Genomic DNA, 10,003 nt, shown 5'->3' on the forward strand with positions numbered 1-10,003 from the left:
TGTAAGTTTTAAGGAGGACAGATGAAAGCCACTGATGCCTGGCTAATCATTTGTTTTGCTGATGTTCTTGGACAGGCCTGTGAATTCCCTATCCTCAGGTTTAATTGGTAGGAGCCAGAGCCCACAGTTTGAATCCTAGTACTGACACCAACAAATGGCAGGAGATCCTATGAAACTCATTCCTATTCATATGATTACCAAAGGAATGTGAGGTATGTCATGGTTAAATGGGCAGTACTTGAGTGATTCGAGGATAAAATTATACACAATTACATTATAGGACACTGGTCAATATTAATTCTTTATGAAGCATTTAAACATTCACCTTCATTAAATAGAGTGCAAATGAAATACCTATGAATTTGGCATCACATAGCATGGAGATGTCTTTTTTTTTTCTGCCAGGACTGGGATTTGAACTCATGGTTTAGGTAACCCTGCTGTTGCACTGTGTGAAAAGGTGAAGCTTGTCTCCTTGAATTCAAGAAATTCAAGTCTGTTCCTTGGGCCTGAAATCAATGACCACCACTAGAAAACATCCTATTTGTGTACATTTTAAATATATGATTTATATTTATATGTATATGTTGATTCCATATTGCATTCAGTGTAGTTATTTTATTTTTGTTTTATTCATGTATTGACTACTCATTTTGTTGACTATTATGACACATAGAACAGTGATTCCATTGATTACATAGGATATAGGTTTGCATATGTATTGCACATCCTTCCTGACACCCAGGACTTTACAAGAAAAGGAAAACATATGTCACCATCAGCTTCTTACTACACAATTCATTTTTTGGGAGTGCTGGCATCTGAACTCACAGCCTACAAGGCCCAATTCATGAATGAGTGAGTGTCAGCCTGCCATCCTGTGGCAAATTGAGCTGACAGGCAGTTCCGAGTACCTGAGATTGAGCTCCAGCGGTTGACAAAATAAAAAAAGATTGACATGCCGATGGTAGTACACTAATAAATATATATCTTTATAGAGTGTCAGATATGTCTATACATTATTCAGTTATATAGACTACATTCCTACCAATTCTTGGGTATTTATAATGCTACATGTAGTTAATGTTATTGCTTTCATGCTTAACAAACTATTAAGTAAATCAATCAATATTCTTAAAATATTGCATTCTGTAAATAATAGTATTCTTTTAATGCTTCATAAATATTAAATAATATCAGTCTCCTGAAATGATGCTGTCTAATTTTATAGGAGCGTCATTCACCATCAACTCATTGATAATATTACCTTGTTATTCCCATGGGTGGGAACGAGTCTCTTAGTACCTCCTGCCATTGATTGGTGTCAGGACTGGGATTCGAAATCAGGGCCTACATTACCATGTGGACCTATGACTTCCTCAATAGTCTGACAACCTTCAACAATCCAAGATGAAGTACCCTTTGCAACAGTGTCATTCAGACCTAGGAAGATAACCGTGCAAGGGAAGAAGACATAAAAAGGCCATCTTGCTGCATTTTTTCTGTACATTTTTGCCACACAAGGCCTGGGTCTAGGATCCCAGTATCTACTGTGGGTCCAGTGGCTGCACCCCAGCATAGGGTGATCAAAGCTGAGGCAGAGTTACCACAACCTGAGTTCAAGCCCCCTGCTGGGCAAAAAATAATTAAAAAAGATTAGCTTCCTGGCTTGCAATTCACCCCGTTTATTCTGCCAGGGTTTGGATTTGAACTCAGAGTCTGGGTAAATCTGCAGCACTGTGGAAGAAGGGGAAGCTCACCATACTAGAAAATAAGAAAGTCAGGCCTGTACTCTAAGCCAAAATTCAAGCCCCAGCCTTGGAAAACATACTATTTATATACATTGTAAATACAGGATTTGTACTTACCTATGGATGTTCAGTCCATACAGGTTAGGTGTAGTTGTTCCTTGTACTTTTTGTTTTATTCATTTATTTACCATTGATTTTATTATGATGAAACCCCTTCCCTTTATTACATTGATGACATCCTATCATATGGAATCTAATCTAAATTTGTAGACGTGTTCTCCATCATGCCTGACACCCAAGACTCTTAGAGAAAAGGAAAAATTTTTCACACTTGGCTTCTTACTGCATGATCCAATAGTTGGTAGTGCTGGGATATGAATTCAGGGCCTAGCAGTTCCAATTGGTGAATAGTTTAAGGTGACCACACCAGCCTGTGAGCAAGAAAGGTGTTAGGCCATTCCCAGGAACTGACATTGATCCCCAGGGTGGGCCACGATAGTCATAAATTAATAATTTAAACATAGGATCTATATTTACATATATGTGTGGACAGCATCTTACGTTTGGAGTACTTTTTCTCCTTATTTTCTGTCTTATGTAAGTTTTGTGTATTTTACTGAGTAAGGTAACAGATATAACTCTGCTGACATGGATGACAACCTGTTCCTATAGGTGTATGGTTGCCTATGCATTCTACATCCTAGTGGAAGACTGGGACTTACACAGGAGAGGAAAACATGTTTAACGACTGGCTTCTGACAACAGAATGAATCTTTTGTCAATGCTGGGATTTGAACTGAGGTCTGTGTAGCTCTTTTGCACTTTGGGGGAAGGGAAATCTCACCATCCTTGAAGAATAGAATGTCAGGCCTGGTGCAGGGCCTGATATGAAGCCCCAGCACTGGACAAAATAACAAGCCTGCCTTTTGTAAACATAGGATCTCTCTTTACCTACAAGTGTGGTATGCATCTTGCATTCAGTGTAGTTTTTCTTTTTATTTTGTGTCTTATTCATGGATGTATTGTGTATTTTATTGAGTATGGTGATAGATATAACTATGCTGACATGGATAACAACCTATTTGAATGGCTATAGAGTTGTCTATATAGAATTGCTAAGACCCAGGACTTTCACAGGAGAGGAAAACAGGTGGATCGATTAGCTTCTCAAATCTATGGTGAATCTTTTGGCAGTGCTGGAATTTGAACTCAAGCCCTAGCAGGCCCAATTGGTGAATGGGTCATGGTGAACACACCAGCCTATGAGGCACTAAGGAGGTTGGCCATTCCCATGACCTGAGGTGAAGCCCTGGTGGGCGCCAATATAGTCATAAATTCATCATTTAAACAGAGGATCTATATTTCCATACATGGATGGGCAGCATCTTGCATTCAGTGTAGTCATTCTCTTTATTTTGTGTCTTCTTCATTGATGAATTGTGTATTTTCTTTATTATAGGATGACAGATATAACTGTGGTGACCTGCATGACAACCTATTCCCATGAGTATAGAGTTGCCTATGCATTCTCCATCCTAGCTGAGACCCAGGACTTGCACAGCACAGGAAAACTGGTGCAATGACTGGCTTCTCACATCAGGGTGAATTTTGGCAGTGCTGGTATTTGAACTTTGGGCCTAGGAGGCCCAACTGCCCAATGGGTCCACGTGATCACACCAGACTGTGAGCCACTAAGGATCTGGTCGGTTCCCAGGAACAAAGATCGAGCACCAGGGAGGCCACAATTGTTCTGAATGAATCATTTAAACATGGGATGTATATTCAAATCCGTATGTGGACTGCATTGTGCATTTAGTGTAGTTATTCTATTTTGTATGCTATTCATGGATGTATTGTGTATTTTCTTCAGTATATGATGACAGGTATAACTGGGCTCACATGATAACAACAAATTCCCATGGCCACAGAGTGGCTCATGCATTCTTCATCCTAGTTGAGACCCAGGACTTGCACAGGAAAGGAACACAGGTGCAACAATTGGCTTCTGACATCAGGATGAATCTTTTGGCACTGCTTGGATCTGAACTTGGGGACCAGCAGACCCAATTGACGAATGGGTCCCTGTGAGCACACCAGCCTGTGAGCCACTAAGTAGTAAGGCCGTTCCCAGGACTTGAGATGGATCCCCAGGTGGGGTTGGGGGGACACACAGCAGTCATCCATTCATAAGTTGAAGGTAGTATGCAAATAAGTACACATTTGTATAGAGTAGGAGAGACGATAACCTGTGATGGAATCCAATCTACCATCTGTCTACTGATTCTTGGATCTTTCCAGATGCCTTCATTTCATGACTGTGATGATTCTTGTCACGCTTAATCAACACTACTTTACAAATAAGCTATACCCCATGAGTCTTGCCTATCAATTCCTAGTCACATCATGCTTCAACTACTCATTCGATGAGATCAATCACATTCCATGACTTTTCCTGGTCTAGAAACCAGTATCTCAGGATTTCCCGCCATTGCTTTCTCATTGGGGTGGGCTGAATTCAAGCCTCAGGCATGAATACTCCTTGTATACATTTTAAAGACAGGATTTATACTTACATACAGATGTTCAGTAGATATTGTGTTTGGTGTGGTAGGATTTATACTTCCAGACAGATGTTCACTCCATATCATGTTCAGTGTGGTTATTCATTTTATTTCTGTTTTTATTCATTTATTTACGATTAATTTTATTGACTTTGATGACACCTATACCATTTATTACATTGTTTACATCCTATCACATATCTTCTAGATTTGTAGATGTGTTCTCTAGCATGCCTTCCACCCTGGACTCTCCCAGAAAAGGAAAACATGTGTCACACTCGGCTACTTACTCAAAGATTAAATTTTTGGCAGTGCTGGTATCTGAACTCAAGGCCTAACAGGCCCAATTCATGATTGGGTGAGTGTGAGCACAGAAGCCTCTAGCCAATTGAGCTGTCAGGTGGTTCCCAGGCACTGAGATCAAGCCCCAAGTTTGGCCAAAACAGCAATACATGGATAGGCAGAGGGTGGCATACAAATAAATATATATTGTTAAAGAGTTCCAGAGCTGTCTGTCTATGACGGAATGACATCTATTACGTTCCTACCAACTCTTAGGTATTTATTATATCTCCATTGAAACAATATTATTCTTTTCATGCTTAATAAACTATTAATTAAGGTCAATTAGCATCCTAGGATTATTGCATCCAATTTTAGACTAGACAAATGCATGAATTACTCTTTCAATCTGTATTCTTATGCATAGGAACGAGTCTCTTGTGATCTCCTGCCATTGGTAAGTGTAAGGATTAGGATTTGAACCCTGGGCCTATGCTGACATGTTGGCTTATGGCTTCCCTGATAGCCTGCCAGCCATCAGCAACGGCAGGCCAGGTCCACGTTGAAACCATGTCATTCAGACAGAGGATAGTCACCGTGCAAATACAAAATTGTAAAACCCTGAGCCCTCTACAGCTCCCCACTTTTTGTGCTGTTCTGCTTTTTTTTTTCTTCTTGCAAGCCTTCTGGACCTAGGGTTCCAGGATCAGCTTTGGGTCCCGAGGGTCCACCCCAGCCTAGGGAGAGTGAAGCTGAGTCACAGTTGCCATGACCTGAGTACAAGCCCTGTGGTTGGCAAAACTAACTAAATTGAAATAATAAAGCTCCTTGGTTTGGAATTTTTGCCAGTTTTCTTTCCTAGCCTGGGATTTGAACTCAGAGTCTTGATGAATCTGTAACAATGTGATGAAAGGTGCAGAGTTGCCATTACTTGAATTCAAACCCCATGCCAAGCCAAAAAAAAGTCACTGACCTCAGCAGGAAAGTTAGTTGTGAAGATGGTAGGGAAGGGATGGTAGGGGAAAAACAAACAAGGAGGCAACAATGCTCAATAGGAAATGTACTCACTACTTTGCTCATGTAACTGTGACCCCTCTGCACAACATTTTAAAAATTAAAAACGTACAAAAATTATGTAGTGCTCAAGAAGCACTTTGGGGATAAGAGATGGATGTCTGCATAGCTGTACAAAATTCTACAGTGATTTTTTTTCAGTGTTCAGTATGGAACTGAATAAACATAACTGTTTCTGTTACAAATATTAAGTCACTGTCTTGGAACTGGGGCCAGTATTTCTGCCATTGCTGGGATTTGAGCTCACTGTCCAAGTAACTCTGTTGCACTTTGGGTGAAGGCTAAGCTCCCTGTCCTTGAGGAAATGATTTTCAAGCTAGAGTTCCCAGGGCCTGAATTAAGGCCCTGCAATAGAAAAAATATTTGTATACATGTGTAGTATAAATATATATAGGTACATATGCATGTTTTTTTATATTATGATTATTATTATTGATTTTGTATTTAATTTTTATTTTGTACATTTTATTGTTTATTGTATTTAGTATTATTATACGCATAATAGTTATTATGTTGTGTACATATATTATAAATTATACACAATAATTCAGTACATTGACTCATTTTCATTAATTCTTTATTAAGTGTTGAAACATGATACATAATTAAATGGAGGCATTTGTCAAGTCATTACATGGTTAGAGTCTGTCCCCAGTATGAGCTTTGTCTTATTTATCTTTGGACAACTTCCTATAGGGATTTGTTTTGATGATTTATACTCAGAAGATTTTTCTTGTGACTAGGCAAGTTCAGGGATAAAATCTTGAGTTTGGGGCTGGGAATGTGGCTTAGTGGTAGAGAGCTTGCTCAGCATGCATGAATGCCAGGGTTTGAATCCTCAGTGCAAAATACTCAGAAAAAGCCAGCAACTGTGGTGTGGCTCAAGTGGTAAAATGCTAGCCTTGAAAAAAAGCAGCTCAAAGACAGTACTCAGGCCCTAAGTTCAAGCCCCAGGTCTGGCAAAAACAATACGCCAGATTCCAGTGGCTCTGGAAACCTACTTTCTCAGGAGGCTGGGATCTTAAGAGCATAGTTTGAAGACAGCCTAGGAAAGGAAAGCCTGTTAGACTGAACCATCAAAAAAACCCATGTGGGACAAGTGGTAGAGTGTTTGCCTTGAGCTGAAGGGCCCAGAGACAGCGCCCAGGCTTCAGTTTGAGACACACAACTGGAAAAAGAGTGAGGGTTAATCAAAGTAATTTTCCTATTTGCTATTTATGAGAATATTTTTTGGAACATGAATGCTGATGTACACCAGAATTGGAGTCAGACCTCAAGGTTCATGTGTAGCACATCCATAAGCCCAGCCTCTCAGATTCTAGCATTATAAATATGTGTCCTACAGGGTTCTGAAAGGCACATTGTTGAAAGGCTTAATATGCTCCCCAAGCCTTTTGTGATAAGCAGTTGACTTGTATTGTCAATGTCATTACAGTTCTGACCCTAGCAGAGAACCAATACCTCACGCCCATCATCCTAGCTCAGGAGGCTGAGGTCTCTATCACAGGGTGAAACCAGCCAAGGAAGGGAAGTCTGGTACATTCTGACTTCCTGTTCTGAAAGGTCAGATGCTTAAGAAATTCCTGTGTTTCCCTTGGGGATGAGAAGTTACTTGCACTCTAGATGTTCTTGGAGTTCTTGATCTACAGAAGGAAAGAAATATTATTGACCCCATCAGGGTTCAAATGAAGTTCTCAGGATCCAAAACCTAGCTCTGTTAGCAGGAAGAACTCCAGTGTAACACTATATTTGAAGGACAGGAAACTGTTTCAAAAGCCAGGCTAGGTACAGAGAACTAGGCCTGCAGGATTAGGAGGCAGAATGTACACACTCAACAGGGAAGTGAGCTGCAAAACCACTTCATTCATTCCAGGCACAGCCAGCAATGGGGGAAACCTGAAACATTTGTTAGAGTTACACCAGGGTCAGGCTTTTCTCAGCTTCCTCAAACAATGACTAATTAACCTTCCTCCCTCAGGTTAAGGGAGCCTCAGGCTATCTTTAGGTTACCAATAGAAAGCCAGTTTAGTGGGGGGAGAGGAGGAACAGAGTAGAAAAACCCTGTTTTCTGGTCTCAGGGAGTGGGTTATTGACTCTCCATTTGTCAGGTTTGAAAGCCCTTCTATCTCTGCCAGTCTTTTCTCCTTCCTTCATTCTCCACATCATTAATGCTAATCCCCAGTCCAAGGAGGGGCAAGGCCATTTTTCTTCTGTCTCCAAGCACCTGAGTTAGAACCTGGCTCTGCCCTCTTGACTCTGGGACTCTTGGCTGCCTGAGAAGTGGGACAGAGACAGTCATCCTGCTCTGCATTTGTGTGAAGGCGATGCTGGTGTCCTGGCACACTGCAGAAAGATTGATGACTGGGAATGTTCCCTTCTTTCCTTCTGATATCAAAAACAGATTCTTCTATCAACTTTCTTTCCTTCTTTCTTTCTTTCCTTCTTTCTTTCTTTCTTCCATTCTTTCTTTCTTTCCTTCTTTCTTTCTTTCTTTCTTTCTTTCTTTCTTTCTTTCTTTCTTTCTTTCTTTCTTTCTTTCTTTCTTTCTTTCTTTCTTTCTTTCTTTCTTTTCTTTTTCTCTCTCTCTCTCTCTCTATCTCTTTCTATTTCTTTCTTTCCAGCTATCTACCTACCTTCCTACCTAGGTAGCTCTCCCTTTGCCAGTTGTTGGATTGAACTCAAGGCCTGGTCACTGTCTCTAGCACTCTGCTACTTGAGCCACAGCACATATTCTGGCTTTGGCTGTGAACGGGTGCCTGAGGAATCAAACCCAGGGCTTCTTGCATGCTAGGCAAGCACTCCCTCATTAATCCATATTCCCAGCCACTTCATTTTTTTTTTCCTTAATGGTAGTTTTTACATAAGTATGCTACCATTTTATGTTCTCAAGTTGAATTTTCTGAATACCGGTTACTTCTCTTCCCCATCTGATTTGTGATTGTTCCTGCATTGACCTCATAATAAAATGTAAATAAAGGCTGCTGAAAGCTTCAGTGTGCATCCTGTAAAGGCACAGGCCTAGAACCCTGGAAGACAAAAGCAATGTGCCTGAAATGAAGAGAATGATGCTGTATTCACAATTAGCATATCTGAAAAATAAACCAGTAAATAAAAGCAGAGTTTGGACTATGGGAGGTAATATCCATACACACATAAGTAGGTAGGGCACTGATATATAAACTTGGCCGTCTCTTTTTGAATTTTTCTGTGGCCATCCCAGGGCTTAAACTAAGGGCCCGATGTGTCTCTGAGCTGCTTTTGCTCAAGGCTGAGGCTCTACCATCACCAAAGCTCCACTTCCCGCCAACTGGTAGTTAATTGGACATAAGCAATTCCCAGGCTTTCCTGCCTGGTCTGGATTGTATCTCCTGCACAGTTTTCGCTCTCAAAGCTGGAGCTCTACCCTCTGGGCCACTGCTCCACTTCTGGTTCTCTGTTGGTTTATTGGAGAAAATAGTCTCAGAGACTCTCCTGCTCTGCTGGTTTGAATAGCGTTTTCCTGAAGAGGCTTCAAGTGGTTTCCTCAGGGATTCACCGAGGAGCCGCTCCACACAAACCCTTAGTCTAAATCTCTAGGAGTACTAGAGAAAAATGGAAACATTGTTATACCCCAGTCGCAGGACCCCCACCAAAAAGACCACCGAGAGTCAGAATTTACAGCTGTTTTAAGGTTTTACTTAAACGGGCTGCAGCTCGGGCCTTGTTATACACTCCGACACAGCAGCACCTAGGAGAAGAGCCCCAAGGTAAAGATTTGCAGGGTTTATAAAGGCACACAACCAACCAGGTGTTTGGATTACCACCACATGTTGCTCTGCTGGAAACAAGCAACAAGTGGTCACTGCCTCAAAACTTTAATCCTTCATTCTCCCCCCTTGACTTATGGTCCTAAGACACAATCTTGTGGCTCCAGCCTCAAACTAAACTCCAACAGCTCTTGATCTTGAAAGGGTATGGTCCCTAACTGACCTTAGCCATACTATTAAACAACAATACCAATAACAATCAGTTCATTTTTCTTTGCTTGAGGTTAACTCAGAGTGGTTGGGTAGGATGATTTGAGACTTCCCGTGTTTCCCCAAGGTTGTCCAGGGCAAAGGAGGTCTGCCGGTCTGGCGTGGGAGCAGAGGATCCAAGCAGCAATTGCATCCACCTTAAGGGCAGTAGGTGTAGCCAGTAGCACCAGGTAAAGTCCCTTCCACCGTGGTTCCAGAGATATCAGGTTGTGCCTTCGAACAAACACCCAGTCACCTGGTTTAAACAAATGTGGGGTAGGAATAGAAGCAGAATCATATAATGCTCTAAGCTGGGGCCACATATTCTTATGCACCAGCT

Source organism: Dipodomys spectabilis, unplaced genomic scaffold (assembly GCF_019054845.1).
Source record: "Dipodomys spectabilis isolate Male_0828 unplaced genomic scaffold, ASM1905484v1 ptg000421l, whole genome shotgun sequence".
Taxonomy (NCBI): Eukaryota; Metazoa; Chordata; class Mammalia; order Rodentia; family Heteromyidae; genus Dipodomys; species Dipodomys spectabilis.